This window comes from Hyla sarda, chromosome 11 (assembly GCF_029499605.1).
Source record: "Hyla sarda isolate aHylSar1 chromosome 11, aHylSar1.hap1, whole genome shotgun sequence".
NCBI classification, from domain to species: domain Eukaryota; kingdom Metazoa; phylum Chordata; class Amphibia; order Anura; family Hylidae; genus Hyla; species Hyla sarda.
This window is the reverse complement of record NC_079199.1, coordinates 4,739,841-4,759,858: the sequence shown is the minus strand read 5'-3', so window position 1 is coordinate 4,759,858 and position 20,018 is coordinate 4,739,841. Positions and strand designations below refer to the sequence as shown.

At 43.6% G+C, this 20,018-nt stretch overlaps 1 protein-coding gene across 2 annotated transcripts in view; it reads left to right on the top strand.

The window, feature by feature from the left end:
* The first annotated feature begins 10,552 nt into the window (after positions 1 to 10,552).
* The window catches only part of NRDE2 (NRDE-2, necessary for RNA interference, domain containing), a 34,319-nt gene continuing 24,853 nt past the window's right edge, over positions 10,553 to 20,018 (top strand). The window contains exons 1-2 of one of the 2 annotated variants that reach the window (XM_056546129.1): positions 10,553 to 10,837; positions 13,803 to 13,872. The gene's annotated coding sequence lies outside the window, so the exon portion shown is untranslated. Of the gene's footprint in view, positions 10,838 to 13,522; positions 13,710 to 13,802; positions 13,873 to 20,018 lie in introns of those variants that run through there. The other variant, XM_056546128.1, reaches the window with a different exon arrangement.

Sequence of the window (20,018 nt, the reverse complement as noted above, 5' to 3'; positions counted from 1 at the left end):
TAACATCGATCACAATCTCTGTACTCAAGAGAGTTATCACTGTGTTATCTGTGGTGTTACATAGGACTGCAGGTCACATCTACACATTATCTGTACTCAAGAGAGTTATCACTGTTGTCTGTGGTGTTACATAGGACTGCAGGTCACATCTACACATTATCTGTACTCAAGAGAGTTATCACTGTGTTATCTGTGGTGTTACATAGGACTGCAGGTCACATCTACACATTATCTGTACTCAGAGAGTTATCACTGTGTTATCTGCGGTGTTACATAGGACTGCAGGTCACATCTACTACATTATCTGTACTCAGAGAGTTATCACTGTGTTATCTGTGTTGTTACATAGGACTGCAGGTTATATCTATACATTATCTGTACTCAGAGAGTTATCACTGTGTTATCTGTGGTGTTACATAGGACTGCAGGTCACATCTATACATTATCTGTACTCAGAGAGTTATCACTGTGTTATCTGTGGTGTTACATAGGACTGCAGGTCACATCTATACATTATCTGTACTCAGAGAGTTATCACTGTTATCTGTGGTGTTACATAGGACTGCAGGTCACATCTATACATTATCTGTACTCAGAGAGTTATCGCTGTTATCTGTGGTGTTACATAGGACTGCAGGTCACATCTATACATTATCTGTACTCAGAGAGTTATCACTGTTATCTGTGGTGTTACATAGGACTGCAGGTCACATCTACTATATTATCTGTACTCAGAGAGTTATCACTGTTATCTGTGGTGTTACATAGGACTGCAGGTCACATCTATACATTATCTGTACTCAGAGAGTTATCACTGTTATCTGTGGTGTTACATAGGACTGCAGGTGACATCTATACATTATCTGTACTCAGAGAGTTATCACTGTGTTATCTGTGGTGTTACATAGGACTGCAGGTCACATCTATACATTATCTGTACTCAGAGAGTTATCACTGTGTTATCTGTGGTGTTACATAGGACTGCAGGTCACATCTATATATTATCTGTACTCAGAGAGTTATCACTGTGTTATCTGTGGTGTTACATAGGACTGCAGGTCACATCTATACATTATCTGTACTCAGAGAGTTATCACTGTGTTATCTGTGGTGTTACATAGGACTGCAGGTCACATCTACTATATTATCTGTACTCCGAGAGTTATCACTGTGTTATCTGTGGTGTTACATAGGACTGCAGGTCACATCTATACATTATCTGTACTCACAGAGTTATCACTGTGTTATCTGTGGTGTTACATAGGACTGCAGGTCACATCTATACATTATCTGTACTCAGAGAGATATCACTGTGTTATCTGTGGTGTTACATAGGACTGCAGGTCACATCTATACATTATCTGTACTCAGAGAGATATCACTGTTATCTGTGGTGTTACATAGGACTGCAGGTCACATCTATACATTATCTGTACTCAGAGAGTTATCACTGTGTTATCTGTGGTGTTACATAGGACTGCAGGTCACATCTACTACATTATCTGTACTCAGAGAGTTATCACTGTTATCTGTGGTGTTACATAGGACTGCAGGTCACATCTATACATCATCTGTACTCAGAGAGTTATCACTGTGTTATATGTGGTGTTACATAGGACTGCAGGTCACATCTATACATTATCTGTACTCAGAGAGTTATCACTGTTATCTGTGGTGTTACATAGGACTGCAGGTCACATCTACTACATTATCTGTACTCAGAGAGTTATCACTGTTATCTGTGGTGTTACATAGGACTGCAGGTCACATCTATACATTATCTGTACTCAGAGAGTTATCACTGTGTTATCTGTGGTGTTACATAGGACTGCAGGTCACATCTATACATTATCTGTACTCAGAGAGTTATCACTGTGTTATCTGTGGTGTTACATAGGACTGCAGGTCACATCTATACATTATCTGTACTCAGAGAGTTATCACTGTGTTATCTGTGGTGTTACATAGGACTGCAGGTCACATCTATACATTATCTGTACTCAGAGAATTATCACTGTGTTATCTGTGGTGTTACATAGGACTGCAGGTCACATCTACTACATTATCTGTACTCAGAGAGTTATCACTGTGTTATCTGTGGTGTTACATAGGACTGCAGGTCACATCTATACATTATCTGTACTCAGAGAGTTATCACTGTTATCTGTGGTGTTACATAGGACTGCAGGTCACATCTATACATTATCTGTACTCAGAGAGTTATCACTGTGTTATCTGTGGTGTTACATAGGACTGCAGGTCACATCTATACATTATCTGTACTCAGAGAGTTATCACTGTTATCTGTGGTGTTACATAGGACTGCAGGTCACATCTACTACATTATCTGTACTCAGAGAGTTATCACTGTTATCTGTGGTGTTACATAGGACTGCAGGTCACATCTATACATTATCTGTACTCAGAGAATTATCACTGTGCTATCTGTGGTGTTACATAGGACTGCAGGTCACATCTACTACATTATCTGTACTCAGAGAGTTATCACTGTGTTATCTGTGGTGTTACATAGGACTGCAGGTGACATCTATACATTATCTGTACTCAGAGAGTTATCACTGTGTTATCTGTGGTGTTACATAGGACTGCAGGTCACATCTATACATTATCTGTACTCAGAGAGTTATCACTGTTATCTGTGGTGTTACATAGGACTGCAGGTCACATCTACTACATTATCTGTACTCAGAGAGTTATCACTGTGTTATCTGTGGTGTTACATAGGACTGCAGGTCACGTCTATACATTATCTGTACTCAGAGAGTTATCACTGTGTTATCTGTGGTGTTACATAGGACTGCAGGTCACATCTATACATTATCTGTACTCAGAGAGTTATCACTGTGTTATCTGTGGTGTTACATAGGACTGCAGGTCACCTCTATACATTATCTGTACTCAGAGAGTTATCACTGTGTTATCTGAGGTGTTACATAGGACTGCAGGTCACATCTACTACATTATATGTACTCAGAGAGTTATCACTGTGTTATTTGGGGTGTTACATAGGACTGCAGGTTACATCTACTACATTACCTGTACTCGGTTATCACTGTCAGCTGCGGTGTTACATAGGACTGCGGGTTACATATCATCTGTGCTCCTTGTTCTCACTGTATTATACTGCACATTGCATTCGATCTCTGTATTAGTTATAATGACAGGCACCGGATGGGTTAATAGCCGGCTGCACACAGGGCGCCGTGCACAATGCGCGTTCACAGACGGCTCAGTCCAGGGAACTATATTTCCTCGCGGAAGGTTACACTCTCACAGTCACATCGCAGCAGAGGGCGGAGCAGTCTCCGTGTCGTGGTGTATTAGAATTGCTTTGATTGGTTGCCGGATCTCTGCAATGGTTACCCGCCAGAGACAAGCTCTGTGATTGGTCGCGCTATACCTGCAATGCGTCAAGTGTTGGTGGTTGCAGCAGCTTCTTCGGAGTGTGGATCTGTCTGCTGGAGGAGGCTCATGGTCCGGGGCCTGTGCGCTGTGTAGACCGGGGCTCAGCTCCCGCCGCCGGGCTGGATGTGATGTGTGAGGCGGAGCGCTGGTTGTGACCGGAGGACAGCACAGTCACTGACTACTGGAGCCTGATCACTAGTGACACAACCGTGCAAACTACTGACTGACACAACTGAGAGAGATCACTAGTGACACAACCGTGCAAACTACTGACACAACAGAGAGATCACTAGTGACACAACCGTGCAAACTACTGACTGACATAACTGAGAGATCACTAGTGACACAACTGTGCAAACTACTGACTGACACAACAGAGAGATCAATAGTGACACAACCGTGCAAACTACTGACTGACACAACAGAGAGATCAATAGTGACACAACTGTGCAAACTACTGACTGACACAACTGAGAGATCACTAGTGACACAACTGTGCAAACTACTGACTGACACAACTGAGAGATCACTAGTGACACAACTGTGCAAACTACTGACTGACACAACAGAGAGATCAATAGTGACACAACCGTGCAAACTACTGACTGACACAACAGAGAGATCAATAGTGACACAACTGTGCAAACTACTGACTGACACAACTGAGAGATCAATAGTGACACAACCGTGCAAACTACTGACTGACACAACAGAGAGATCAATAGTGACACAACTGTGCAAACTACTGACTGACACAACAGAGAGATCAATAGTGACACAACTGTGCAAACTACTGACTGACACAACTGAGAGATCAATAGTGACACAACCGTGCAAACTACTGACTGACACAACAGAGAGATCAATAGTGACACAACTGTGCAAACTACTGACTGACACAACTGAGAGATCAATAGTGACACAACTGTGCAAACTACTGACTGACATAACTGAGAGAGATCACTAGTGACAACTGTGCAAACTACTGACTGACACAACTGAGAGATCAATAGTGACACAACTGTGCAAACTACTGACTGACATAACAGAGAGATCACTAGTGACACAACTGTGCAAACTACTGACACAACTGAGAGAGATCACTAGTGACACAACCGTGCAAACTACTGACACAACTGAGAGAGATCACTAGTGACACAACCGTGCAAACTACTGACACAACAGAGAGATCACTAGTGACACAACTGTGCAAACTACTGACTGACACAACTGAGAGATCACTAGTGACACAACCGTGCAAACTACTGACTGACAACAGAGAGATCACTAGTGACACAACTGTGCAAACTACTGACTGACACAACTGAGAGAGGTCACTAGTGACACAACTGCAAACTACTGACTGACACAACTGAGAGATCACTAGTGACACAACTGTGCAAACTACTGACTGACACAACTGAGAGATCACTAGTGACACAACTGTGCAAACTACTGACACAACTGAGAGATCACTAGTGACACAACCGTGCAAACTACTGACTGACACAACTGAGAGAGATCACTAGTGACAACCGTGCAAACTACTGACACAACAGAGAGATCACTAGTGACACAACTGTGCAAACTACTGACTGACATAACAGAGAGATCACTAGTGACACAACCGTGCAAACTACTGACTGACACAACAGAGAGATCACTAGTGACACAACTGTGCAAACTACTGACTGACACAACTGAGAGAGATCACTAGTGACAACCGTGCAAACTACTGACACAACTGAGAGATCACTAGTGACACAACTGTGCAAACTACTGACACAACTGAGAGAGATCACTAGTGACACAACCGTGCAAACTACTGACACAACAGAGAGATCACTAGTGACACAACTGTGCAAACTACTGACACAACAGAGAGATCACTAGTGACACAACTGTGCAAACTACTGACTGACACAACTGAGAGAGATCACTAGTGACACAACCGTGCAAACTACTGACACAACAGAGAGATCACTAGTGACACAACTGTGCAAACTACTGACTGACACAACTGAGATCACTAGTGACACAACTGTGCAAACTACTGACTGACACAACTGAGAGAGATCACTACTGACACAACCGTGCAAACTACTGACTGACACAACTGAGAGATCACTAGTGACACAACCGTGCAAACTACTGACTGACACAACTGAGAGATCACTACTGACACAACCGTGCAAACTACTGACTGACACAACTGAGAGATCACTAGTGACACAACCGTGCAAACTACTCACATAACAGAGAGATCACTAGTGACACAACTGTGCAAACTACTGACTGACACAACAGAGAGATCACTAGTGACACAACTGTGCAAACTACTGACTGACACAACTGAGAGATCACTAGTGACACAACTGTGCAAACTACTGACTGACACAACAGAGAGATCACTACTGACACAACCGTGCAAACTACTGACACAACAGAGAGATCACTAGTGACACAACTGTGCAAATTACTGACTGACACAACTGAGAGATCACTAGTGACACAACTGTGCAAACTACTGACTGACAACTGAGAGAGATCACTAGTGACACAACCGTGCAAACTACTGACTGACACAACAGAGAGAGATCACTAGTGACACAGCCGTGCAAACTACTGACACAACAGAGAGATCACTAGTGACACAACTGTGCAAATTACTGACTGACACAACTGAGAGATCACTAGTGACACAACCGTGCAAACTACTGACACAATAGAGATCACTAGTGACACAACTGTGCAAATTACTGACTGACACAACTGAGAGATCACTAGTGACACAACTGTGCAAACTACTGACTGACAACTGAGAGAGATCACTAGTGACACAACCGTGCAAACTACTGACTGACACAACAGAGAGATCACTAGTGACACAACTGTGAAAACTACTGACTGACATAACTGAGAGATCACTAGTGACACAACTGTGCAAACTACTGACTGACATAACTGAGAGATCACTAGTGACACAACCGTGCAAACTACTGACTGACATAACTGAGAGATCACTAGTGACACAACTGTGCAAACTACTGACTGACATAACTGAGAGATCACTAGTGACACAACCGTGCAAACTACTGACACAACTGAGAGATCACTAGTGACACAGCCGTGCAAACTACTGGCTGACACAACTGAGAGAGATCACTAGTGACACAACTGTGCAAACTACTTACTGACACAACTGAGAGAGATCACTAGTGACACAACTGTGCAAACTACTGACTGACACAACTGAGAGAGATCACTAGTGACACAACCGTGCAAACTACTGACTGACACAACTGAGAGATCACTAGTGACACAACTGTGCAAACTACTGACACAACTGAGAGATCACTAGTGACAGCCGTGCAAACTACTGACTGACACAACTGAGAGAGATCATTAGTGACACAACTGTGCAAACTACTGACTGACACAACTGAGAGATCACTACTGACACAACCGTGCAAACTACTGACTGACACAACTGAGAGAGATCACTAGTGACACAACCGTGCAAACTACTGACTGACACAACAGAGAGATCACTAGTGACACAACTGTGCAAACTACTGACTGACATAACTGAGAGATCACTAGTGACACAACTGTGCAAACTACTGACTGATATAACTGAGAGATCACTAGTGACACAACCGTGCAAGCTACTGACTGACATAACTGAGAGATCACTAGTGACACAACTGTGCAAACTGCTGACTGACATAACTGAGAGATCACTAGTGACACAACCGTGCAAACTACTGACACAACTGAGAGATCACTAGTGACACAGCCGTGCAAACTACTGACTGACACAACTGAGAGAGATCACTAGTGACACAACTGTGCAAACTACTGACTGACACAACTGAGAGATCAATAGTGACACAACTGTGCAAACTACTGACTGACATAACTGAGAGAGATCACTAGTGACACAACTGTGCAAACTACTGACACAACTGAGAGAGATCACTAGTGACACAACCGTGCAAACTACTGACACAACTGAGAGAGATCACTAGTGACACAACCGTGCAAACTACTGACACAACAGAGAGATCACTAGTGACACAACTGTGCAAACTACTGACTGACACAACTGAGAGATCACTAGTGACACAACCGTGCAAACTACTGACTGACACAACAGAGAGATCACTAGTGACACAACTGTGCAAACTACTGACTGACACAACAGAGAGATCACTACTGACACAACCGTGCAAACTACTGACACAACAGAGAGATCACTAGTGACACAACTGTGCAAATTACTGACTGACACAACTGAGAGATCACTAGTGACACAACTGTGCAAACTACTGACTGACAACTGAGAGAGATCACTAGTGACACAACCGTGCAAACTACTGACTGACACAACAGAGAGAGATCACTAGTGACACAGCCGTGCAAACTACTGACACAACAGAGAGATCACTAGTGACACAACTGTGCAAATTACTGACTGACACAACTGAGAGATCACTAGTGACACAACCGTGCAAACTACTGACACAACAGAGATCACTAGTGACACAACTGTGCAAATTACTGACTGACACAACTGAGAGATCACTAGTGACACAACTGTGCAAACTACTGACTGACAACTGAGAGAGATCACTAGTGACACAACCGTGCAAACTACTGACTGACACAACAGAGAGATCACTAGTGACACAACTGTGCAAACTACTGACTGACACAACTGAGAGATCACTAGTGACACAACTGTGCAAACTACTGACTGACAACTGAGAGAGATCACTAGTGACCCAACTGTGAAAACTACTGACTGACATAACTGAGAGATCACTAGTGACACAACTGTGCAAACTACTGACTGACATAACTGAGAGATCACTAGTGACACAACCGTGCAAACTACTGACTGACATAACTGAGAGATCACTAGTGACACAACTGTGCAAACTACTGACTGACATAACTGAGAGATCACTAGTGACACAACCGTGCAAACTACTGACACAACTGAGAGATCACTAGTGACACAGCCGTGCAAACTACTGGCTGACACAACTGAGAGAGATCACTAGTGACACAACTGTGCAAACTACTTACTGACACAACTGAGAGAGATCACTAGTGACACAACTGTGCAAACTACTGACTGACACAACTGAGAGAGATCACTAGTGACACAACCGTGCAAACTACTGACTGACACAACTGAGAGATCACTAGTGACACAACTGTGCAAACTACTGACACAACTGAGAGATCACTAGTGACAGCCGTGCAAACTACTGACTGACACAACTGAGAGAGATCATTAGTGACACAACTGTGCAAACTACTGACTGACACAACTGAGAGATCACTACTGACACAACCGTGCAAACTACTGACTGACACAACTGAGAGAGATCACTAGTGACACAACCGTGCAAACTACTGACTGACACAACAGAGAGATCACTAGTGACACAACTGTGCAAACTACTGACTGACATAACTGAGAGATCACTAGTGACACAACTGTGCAAACTACTGACTGATATAACTGAGAGATCACTAGTGACACAACCGTGCAAGCTACTGACTGACATAACTGAGAGATCACTAGTGACACAACTGTGCAAACTACTGACTGACATAACTGAGAGATCACTAGTGACACAACCGTGCAAACTACTGACACAACTGAGAGATCACTAGTGACACAGCCGTGCAAACTACTGACTGACACAACTGAGAGAGATCACTAGTGACACAACTGTGCAAACTACTGACTGACACAACTGAGAGAGATCACTACTGACACAACCGTGCAAACTACTGACTGACACAACTGAGAGATCACTAGTGACACAATCGTGCAAACTACTGACTGACACAACTGAGAGAGATCACTAGTGACACAACCGTGCAAACTACCGACTAACATAACTGAGAGAGATCACTAGTGACACAACTGTGCAAACTACTGACTGACACAACAGAGAGATCACTAGTGACACAACCGTGCAAACTACTGACTGACATAACAGAGAGATCACTAGTGACACAACTGTGCAAACTACTGACACAACTGAGAGAGATCACTAGTGACACAACTGTGCAAACTACTGACACAACTGAGAGAGATCACTAGTGACACAACTGTGCAAACTACTGACTGACACAACTGAGAGAGATCACTAGGGACACAACTGTGCAAACTACTGACTGACACAACTGAGAGAGATCACTAGTGACACAACCGTGCAAACTACTGACTGATACAACTGAGAGAGATCACTAGTGACACAACTGTGCAAACTACTGACTGACAACTGAGAGATCACTAGTGACACAACTGTGCAAACTACTGACTGACATAACTGAGAGATCACTAGTGACACAACTGTGCAAACTACTGACTGACACAACTGAGAGAGATCACTAGTGACACAACTGTGCAAACTACTGACTGACACAACTGAGAGAGATCACTACTGACAACCGTGCAAACTACTGACTGACACAACAGAGAGATCACTAGTGACACAACCGTGCAAACTACTGACATAACTGAGAGAGATCACTAGTGACACAACTGTGCAAACTACTGACTGACACAACTGAGAGAGATCACTAGTGACACAACTGTGCAAACTACTGACTGACACAACTGAGAGAGATCACTAGTGACACAACCGTGCAAACTACTGGCTGACACAACTGAGAGAGATCACTAGTGACACAACTGTGCAAACTACTTACTGACACAACTGAGAGAGATCACTACTGACACAACCGTGCAAACTACTGACTGACACAACAGAGATCACTAGTGACACAACTGTGCAAACTACTGACACAACTGAGAGAGATCACTAGTGACACAGCCGTGCAAACTACTGACTGACATAACTGAGAGAGATCACTAGTGACACAACTGTGCAAACTACTGACTGACACAACTGAGAGAGATCACTACTGACACAACCATGCAAACTACTGACTGACACAACTGAGAGATCACTAGTGACACAATCGTGCAAACTACTGACTGACACAACTGAGAGATCACTAGTGACACAACTGTGCAAACTGCTGACTGACACAACTGAGAGATCACTAGTGACACAACTGTGCAAACTACTGACTGACACAACTGAGAGATCACTAGTGACACAACTGTGCAAACTACTGACTGACATAACAGAGAGATCACTAGTGACACAACCGTGCAAACTACTGACTGACACAACTGAGGAAAGTGTAGACGAGTGACTGATACAGCTGAGGAGATTGTATACTAGTCAGTGACAATTGAAAAAAGTGATAGCTAGATACTGACACAACTGAAGAGATTGTACACTGGTGACTAATACAACTGAGAAACGTGTAAACTGGTGACTAAAGAAAGTGATGCAAAGCCCCTAAATTTTAGGTGAGTTAGTGGTTGACAGCTGCATCTGCTTATAAGGAACGACTGACAATCACTTTGAACTGTAGATTTAGTCCAAGGTAAGGACCATGGCATAAAGACCTACAGGGGTAAGGACCTACAGGGGTAAAGACCATGACGTGAGGACCTAAAGGGGTAAAGACTAGAGATGAGCCAACTTACAGTAAATTTTATTCGTCACGAACTTCTCCGCTCGGCGATTGCTGACTTTTCCTGCATAAATTAGTTCAGCTTTCAGGTGCTCCTGTGGGCTGGAAAAGGTGGATACAGTCCTAGGAGACTCTTTCCTAGGAATGTATCCACCTTTTCCAGCCCATGGGAGCACCGGAAAGCTGAACTAATTTATGCAGGAAAAGGCATCAACTGCTGAGCCGAGAAGTTTGTGACGAATCGAATTTACTGTAAGTTCGCTCATCTCTAGTAAAGACCATGACGTAAGGACCTAAAGGGGTAAAGACCATGACGTAAGGACCTAAAGGGGTAAGGACCATGACGTAAGGACCTAAAGGGGTAAAGACCATGACGTAAGGACCTACAGGTGTGAGGATCATGAGGTAAAGACCTTCAGGTGTAGGAACCATAACGTAAGGACCATGATGTCCCCTCACCTCAGCCAAACCGTGATGACAACCTGGATAAGATTAATGAAGATTCTGTTTCATTGGCAGATACAGATGACACCTCACCCGTCACATGACTCTCCAGAGGGAAGACATTGTAACAAAGGAATCCTGACATCAATTGTTTCATCAGCAATTAAATACGACTGACTGTCTTCATTCGTACATTTACTGTAGACACGTGACTCCTCCCCCATCCTCACTACGTTATATTGTAAATGTATTAATCGTCTCTACCGAGTATTTTACAATTTAACCCCTTAAGGACCACAGGTTTTTCCGTTTTTGCACTTTCATTTTTTCCTCCTGACCTTTTAAAAATTATAACCCTTTCAATTTTGCACCTAAACATCCATATGATGCTTATTTTTTGCGCCACCAATTCTACTTTGTAAAGACATCAGTCATTTTACCCAAAAATCTACAGCGAAATGGAAAAAAAAAATTATTGTGCGACGAAATTGAAGAAAAACGCCATTTTGTAACTTTTGGGGCTTCCATTTCTGCGCAGTACATTTTTTGGTAATTCCATTAAGATAGGTTTGATTTTGTCGTACTTGTGGAAAAAAATCATAACTACATGCAGAAAAATGTATACGTTTAAAATTGTCATCTTCTGACCCCTATAACTTAAAATTTTTTTGAGTACGGAGCTGGTATGAGGGCTCATTTTTTGCGCCGTGATCTGAAGTTTTTATCGGTACTATTTTTGTATTGATCAGAGCTTTTGATCGCTTTTTATGATCTAAAAAGTGACCAAAAATACGCTATTTCGGACTTTGGAATTTTTTTGCGCGTACGCCATTGACCCTGCGCTTTAATTAATGATTTTTTTTTTATAGTTCGGACATTTACGCACGTGGCGATACCACACGTTTATGTTTATTTTTATTTACATGGTTTTGTTTTTTTTAATGGGAAAAGGGGGGTGATTTGGTCTTTTATTAGGGAAAGGGTTAAATCACATTTATTAACTTTTTTCTACACTTTTTTTTTTCTTTGCAATGTTATATCCCCCTCAGGGACCTATAACACTGCTCACACTGATTGCCAGCACTGTCTACTGCAAAGCCATCGGCGCTCGATTGCTCAAGCCTGAATCTAAGGCCAATTGGACACATCGGAGGAAGGTAAGAGGACCTCCGCTCGCGTCCTAACTGATCGGGACACCGCATTTTCACTGCGGTGGTCCCGATCAGCCCCACTGAGCAGCCGGGAAGCTTTTACTTTGATTTTCGATGCGGCGTTCAACTTCAAATGCCGCGTCTAAAGGGTTAATAGCGAGCGGCACCAAGATCACTGACGAGCGCTATTAGTTCCTGGTCCCGGCTTCAGTTACATGCCAAAGCTGAGAGACAGTAGAAAAGACCCCCTCTAGGCGCAAGCTACTCCGGATTGAATCAGGCGAGATGATGTATTTAAAATTAAGTATTTTTTATTTTATTAACCAATGATGCGTTTCGGGTATACACCCTTCCTTAGATTGGTACTAATCTGAGGAAGGGTATATACCTGAAACGCGTCATTGGTTCATGAAATAAAAAATACTTAAAGGACAACTGTAGTGGTACACTTTTCTATATGCCCGTGCCCAGGCCTCAAAAATAAACTTATACATACCTTCCTACGAGCCCCCATTGGTCCGGCACAGGCCTCACGGTCCGGCAGTGATGATGTCATTCCACTTCCTGGGGACGGGGACGCTGCAGAGCCATCGGCGTATCCCCGGCCGTAGCGATGTCCCGCCCCGGTTGATGATAGGCTGAGCCCACTGTCATGTAAGAAGCCGGCCAGAGCTCCTTACGTAACAGTGGGTTCAGCCTATCACCAGCCGGGGCGGGACATCGCTACGGCCGGGGATACGCCGATGGCTCTGCAGCGTCCCCAGGAAGTGGAATGACGTCAGCACTGCCGGACCATGAGGCCTGTGCCGGACCAGTGGGGGCTCGTAGGAAGGTATGTATGAGTTTATTTTGTTTATTTTTGAGGCCCGGGCATATGTAAAAATGTACCACTACAGTTGTCCTTTAATTTGAAATACATCCTCTCGACTGATTCAATCCGGAGTAGCTTGCACCTAGAGGGGGGTCTTTTCTACTGTCTCTCAGCTTTAACATTTGTGGATGGACCACGGCCCTTATCCACTACCCCACGGCTCCGCAGCACCTCCGGGAAGCTACAGGTCATCTTTACCCACTACGATGGATTATATGCGCATTGATTTTGCGCTCCAGGTGAGCACACTACTATCTGTTCAATCCACCTGATCATCTGGGATAATGCACTAGGCGCCTCGTGTGGTCTTTTTTTCTTTCTCCCTTTCTCAGTTACATGCCGGGACCGACCTGATGTGACACGCGTGACCCCGCGTTATATGGTGGGAGCCGGCCACGGAAGGTAAATATACGTCCATGGTCATTAAAGGGGTACTCCGCTGAAAACCTTTTTTCTTTTAAATCAACTGGTGGCAGAAAATTAAACATATTTGTAAATTACATCCTGTATTATACACCAGAGCTGCACTCACTATTCTGCTGGTGAGGTCACTTTGTACATACATTACTTATCATGTACTGATCCTGAGTTATATCCTGTATCATACACCAGAGCTGCACTCACTATTCTGCTGGTGAGGTCACTGTGTACATACATTACATTACTTATCCTGTACTGATCCTGAGTTATATCCTGTATTATACTCCAGAGCTGTACTCACTATTCTGCTGGTGAGGTCACTGTGTACATACATTACATTACTTATCCTGTACTGATCCTGAGTTATATCCTGTATCATACACCAGAGCTGCACTCACTATTCTGCTGGTGAGGTCACTGTGTACATACATTACATTACTTATCCTGTACTGATCCTGAGTTATATCCTGTATTATACCCCAGAGCTGTACTCACTATTCTGCTGGTGAGGTCACTGTGTACATACATTACATTACTTATCCTGTACTGATCCTGAGTTATATCCTGTATTATACTCCAGAGCTGTACTCACTATTCTGCTGGTGAGGTCACTGTGTACATACATTACATTACTTATCCTGTACTGATCCTGAGTTATATCCTGTATTATACTCCAGAGCTGTACTCACTATTCTGCTGGTGAGGTCGCTGTGTACATACATTACATTACTGATCCTGTACTGATCCTGAGTTATATCCTGTATTATACTCCAGAGCTGCACTCACTATTCTGCTGGTGGGGTCACTGTGTACATACATTACATTACTTATCCTGTACTGATCCTGAGTTATATCCTGTATTATACTCCAGAGCTGTACTCACTATTCTGCTGGTGAGGTCACTGTGTATATACATTACATTACTTATCCTGTACTGATCCTGAGTTATATCCTGTATTATACTCCAGAGCTGTACTCACTATTCTGCTGGTGGGGTCACTGTGTACATACATTACTTATCCTGTACTGATCCTGAGTTACATCCTGTATTATGACCCTCAGCATCCACCACACATTAAGCCGGACTGCCCTCTAGTGGTAGCAATAGTCAGTACAGAGGGCTGAAATATGAATTTCATCCCATGTTCTATCAATCTCTGATTTCTTTCTATTTTGCCCAATTTAAGATGATTTGGGGGATCAGAAACAATAGGAGACCTTTCCTTTAGTTTGTGATCTTATCTATACACAATACATGTTTTGAGTAGATGATCAGGTGATCTTGTCATTCACGCTGTTGGTTTAGGAGTCTGTAGTAAGAATATATGGGTATAATTGGGGCTGTGATCTGGCGGTGGGCTCAGTATGGGATGTGCAGACACAAGTGCGGGATTGTGTGTTGTAGCGGATGGGACTTTGTGTTCCTGAAGGATTGGGGGTGAGCTCCTGAATGACAGCATTGTTACACACCGCGCACAATACACACACTGTTCCGCGCGGCTTAGTGTGTGGCCGTAACCACTGAAATAACCTTTGTAACAATTCTGTGATTACACAGCAATACCCAGTGAGACCCCAATCACCTACTGACCACAGCGGGCACCCAGCACCCGCCCGGGGATGTCAGCTGATGTCCACTCCCAAAGACACTGAGGAGAGAATTCACATTCTGGTGCATTATACTGAACCTGCGTGTGACATTCTTACATTTATTATCCAGATTCACAGGAACATGTTTGTTGGTATTTATCCCTGTACTGTGACATCACTGTGTATTATCCCTGTACTGTGACATCACTGTGTATTATCCCTGTACTGTGACGTCTCTGTGTGTATTATTCCTGTACTGTGACATCACTGTGTATTATCCCTGTACTGTGACATCACTGTGTATTATCCCTGTACTGTGACATCACTGTGTATTATCCCTGTACTGTGACATCACTGTGTGTATTATCCCTGTACTGTGACATCACTGTGTATTATCCCTGTACTGTGACATCACTGTGTATTATCCCTGTACTGTGACATCACTGTGTATTATCCCTGTACTGTGACATCACTGTGTATTATCCCTGTACTGTGACATCACTGTGTGTATTATCCCTGTACTGTGACATCACTGTGTGTATTATCCCTGTACTGTGACATCACTGTGTGTATTATCCCTGTACTGTGACATCACTGTGTATTATCCCTGTACTGTGACATCACTGTGTGTATTATCCCTGTACTGTGACATCACTGTGTGTATTATCCCTGTACTGTGACGTCACTGTGTGTATTATCCCTGTACTGTGACGTCACTGTGTGTATTATCCCTGTACTGTGACGTCACTGTGTGTATTATCCCTTTACTGTGACGTCACTGTGTGTATTATCCCTGTACTGTGACGTCACTGTGTGTATTATCCCTGTACTGTGACGTCACTGTGTGTATTATCCCTGTACTGTGACGTCACTGTGTGTATTATCCCTGTACTGTGACGTCACTGTGTGTATTATCCCTGTACTGTGACGTCACTGTGTGTATTATCCCTGTACTGTGACATTGGGAAACAATACTGTATGCTGCTCCCCATAGGAGTGGAGTGGAAGGCACACAGGTAGCGGGTGGTCTATGCCACAGATTATGGGGGCATTTCTGCTTCTGATCCGCCATGTTGCTGCATTTGGATACAGTTGTATCTAGGAGAGTTTATTGTCTGTTTCCCACGGCAACAGAAATACAAAAGTATAAACTTGCTACATGCAGCGCTGCATTTGTTTATTGCACTCCTCAGCAACAGGTCAGGATAGAGAGAGAGCGTGTCTGTGTACAGTAGGGTAATGATTAACCCCTGGCACGCTGGAAACACCAAAGTACAATGTCATCCAATAAAGAACTATGAACCTATAGGCACACAGGGCACGGCAGGCAGGATAGTGAGGCTGTGTGCTGAGCCCAGGTTTATATGGGAGTGTTCTTCACGTTTCTTATGTTTCTTTTAGTTTGTCAACCTCTCTGCTTGCTGTACGTCTGTGTTTCCCAACCAAGGTGCTTTAAGCTGTTGCAACACAACAACTCCCAGCATGCTAGGAGTTGTAGTTTTACAACAGCTGGAGGCACCCTGGTTGGGAAACACTGTTGTAAGTGAATGGGAACTTTTATCCAGATGCTTATCAACAAATTGACCTGACCTAATCTGGTCTGGACAATGCTCTGTGAGCTAAACACATCCTATAATAACAGTTTGTGATTGTGACAGTTTAGTTTTGTTACAGTGTATCAGCGCAGGGAAGGACCATTACATTTTGCCCCTGTGTTTAGCATGTGTATTAGAAAAGCACCCAACGTAGATGCTTAAAGGGGTACTCTGCTGGAAAACATTTTTTTATTTTATTTTTTTTAAATCAACTGGTGCCAGAAAGTTACAGATTTTTATTTAAAAATCGTAATCCTTCCAGTACTTATCAGCTGCAGTATGCTCCACAGGAAGTTCTTTTCTTTTTGAATTTCCTTTCTGCCTTACCACAGTGCTCTCTGCTGGCACCTCTGTCCATATCAGGAACTGTCCAGAGTAGGAGCAAATCCCCATAGCAAAAAGAGGTGTCAGCAGAGAGCACTGTGGTCAGACAGAAAGGAAATTCAAAAAGAAAATAACTTCCTCTGTAGCATACAGCAGCTGATAAGTACTGGACGGATTAAGATGTTTTAATTTACAAATCTGTTTAACTTTCAGTTTAAAGGGGTACTCCGCCCCTGGCATCTTATCCCCTATCCAAAGGATAGGGGATAAGATGTCAGATCACCACGGTCCAGCTGCTGGGGACCCCGCCATCATTACTGCACCGGGCGAGTTCGCTCTGTGCGTAATGACGGGCGATACAGGGGACGGAGCAGCGTGACGTCATGGCTCCGCCCCTCATGACATCACGGCCCGTCCCCTTAATGCAAGTCTATGGCAGGGGGCGTGACGACCGCCACGCCCCCTCCCATAGACTTGTGTTGACGGGGCGGGCTGTGACATCACGAGGGGCGGAGCCGTGATGTAACGATGCTCCTAAGAGATTCACGTGTTCTACATTGAAGTGGCCGAGGTTAAACCGCTGCCAGACATCTCTAGGCGAACATAATCCAACATTCCTGTCTACTTCTGTCCTTGGAAAGTTGGTGGGTTTAGCCAACTACCATCTATTGTGTATTGACACCATAGGGTGCCTCCAGCTGTTGCAAAAACTACAATTCCCAGCATTCCCGGACAGCCGAAGGCTGTCCGGGCATGCTGGGAATCGTAGTTTTGCAACAGCTGGAGGCATCCTGTTTGGGAAACCCTGCTGTAAAGGAACCAAAAGAGCATAGTGGGAGCCAGAGCTGGTTGGTTTCAGTCTTCACAGTAATTGTAGCATTCTTTTTGTAAACCAGAAAGCTCTGGATGAACAATATCTAACCCTATCCCTATTAATATTATTGGGTTAAAGTGGAAAACTTTTTTTTATTTTTTATTTATTTTTTTTAAATCAACTGGTGCCAGAAAGTTAAACATATTTGTAAATTACTTCTATTAAACAATCTTAATCCTTCCAGTACTTATTAGCTGCTGAATACTACAGAGGAAATTATTTTCTTTTTGGAACACAGAGCTCTCCGCTGACATCATGACCACAGTGCTCTCTGCTGACATCTCTGTCCATTTTAGGAACTGTCCAGAGTAGGAGAAAATCCCCATAGAAAACATATGCTGCTCTGGACCGTTCCTAAAATGGACAGAGATGTCAGTAGAGAGCACAGTGCTCGTGATGTCAGCAGAGAGCTCTGTGTTCCAAAAAGAAAATAATTTCCTCTGTATAGTATTCAACTGCTAATAAGTGCTGGAAGGATTAAGATTTTTTTAATAGAAGTAATTTACAATTCTGTTTAACTTTCTGGCACCAGTTTATTTAGAAAAAAAAAAAAAAAGTTTTCCACCGAAGTACCCCTTTTATGCCAGTACATGTCCGGGCCCGTCTGAAGTTTGCTAGAGAGAATTCGGATGATCCAGAAGAGGATTGGGAGAATTTCATATGGTCAGATGAAACAAAAGTAGAACTTTTTGGTAAAAACTCAACTCGTGGTGTTTGGAGGAGAAACAATGACCCATTGATTGATGATTTACAGAACCTTCAGACATTTCCCTCCTCATCTCCAGGACCATGTGCACTTATCAATGATTACAGCTAATAAGCCCCAGTACTGGATCCCGGGTGTCAGACGCTCTCCCGCTGTCCAGAATGTCACATTTACCACTGAGAAGCCGATAAAAGGCTCCAGGGCTTCACCACGCACCAAGCAATCAATACCGAAGCTGCAGAGCGGCAGGATGAAGCGAGCAGAGACTCCATTAACCTTTTAAGGCTGGAATTCTAATTTATTACTTTGTGGCCACCTTCAGTGGATGCACCATTCAGAGGGGCTCCAAAGCCAACAAAACTTTCACATGTGGCTTGTCACCCAGCTTTCCTAGGCTGCTGAATAGGCATGTTGATAAATCATCTTCTTGTATCCTTCTGAAGCCACTTTGCTTTTCCACCAGCTTTCCCAGATCCCTGAATGGTAACAGCCACCTAGCTATGCACTGATACCCTGCCACTTATAGATATGTCTAGTAAAGGTGACAACCACTTGAAGAGTTGTAACAGCCATCAATTGGTTGCCATCCAACTTTTCTAGACTCCTAAATGGCAAAGCTACCTAACCATGCAGTGGTGCCCTCCTCCTTATGTATACTCTGGTAAAGCTGGGTGACAACCAGTGGCATTCTTTCCTATGTTCAACTACTGAGACTACTCTTAGAGCTTGCCACCCAGCTTTTCTGGAGTCTTGGGGAAAAAAAATCTGTCTAGGTCAATGTTTCCCAATCAGGGTGCTTCCAGCTGTTGCAAAACTACAACTCCCAGCATGGTCTCTCTTCCAAAGCTTCTCCAAATCAAGTTCAATGCATTAAAGCAGTGTTTCCCAACCAGGGTGCCTCCAGCCTCTGCAAAACTACAACTCCCAGCATGCCCGGACAGCCAAAGGCTGTCCGGGCATGCTGGGAGTTGTAGTTTTGCAGCAGCTGGAGGCACCCTGGTTGGGAAACTACCATTCCCAGCATGCCGTTTGGCTATTC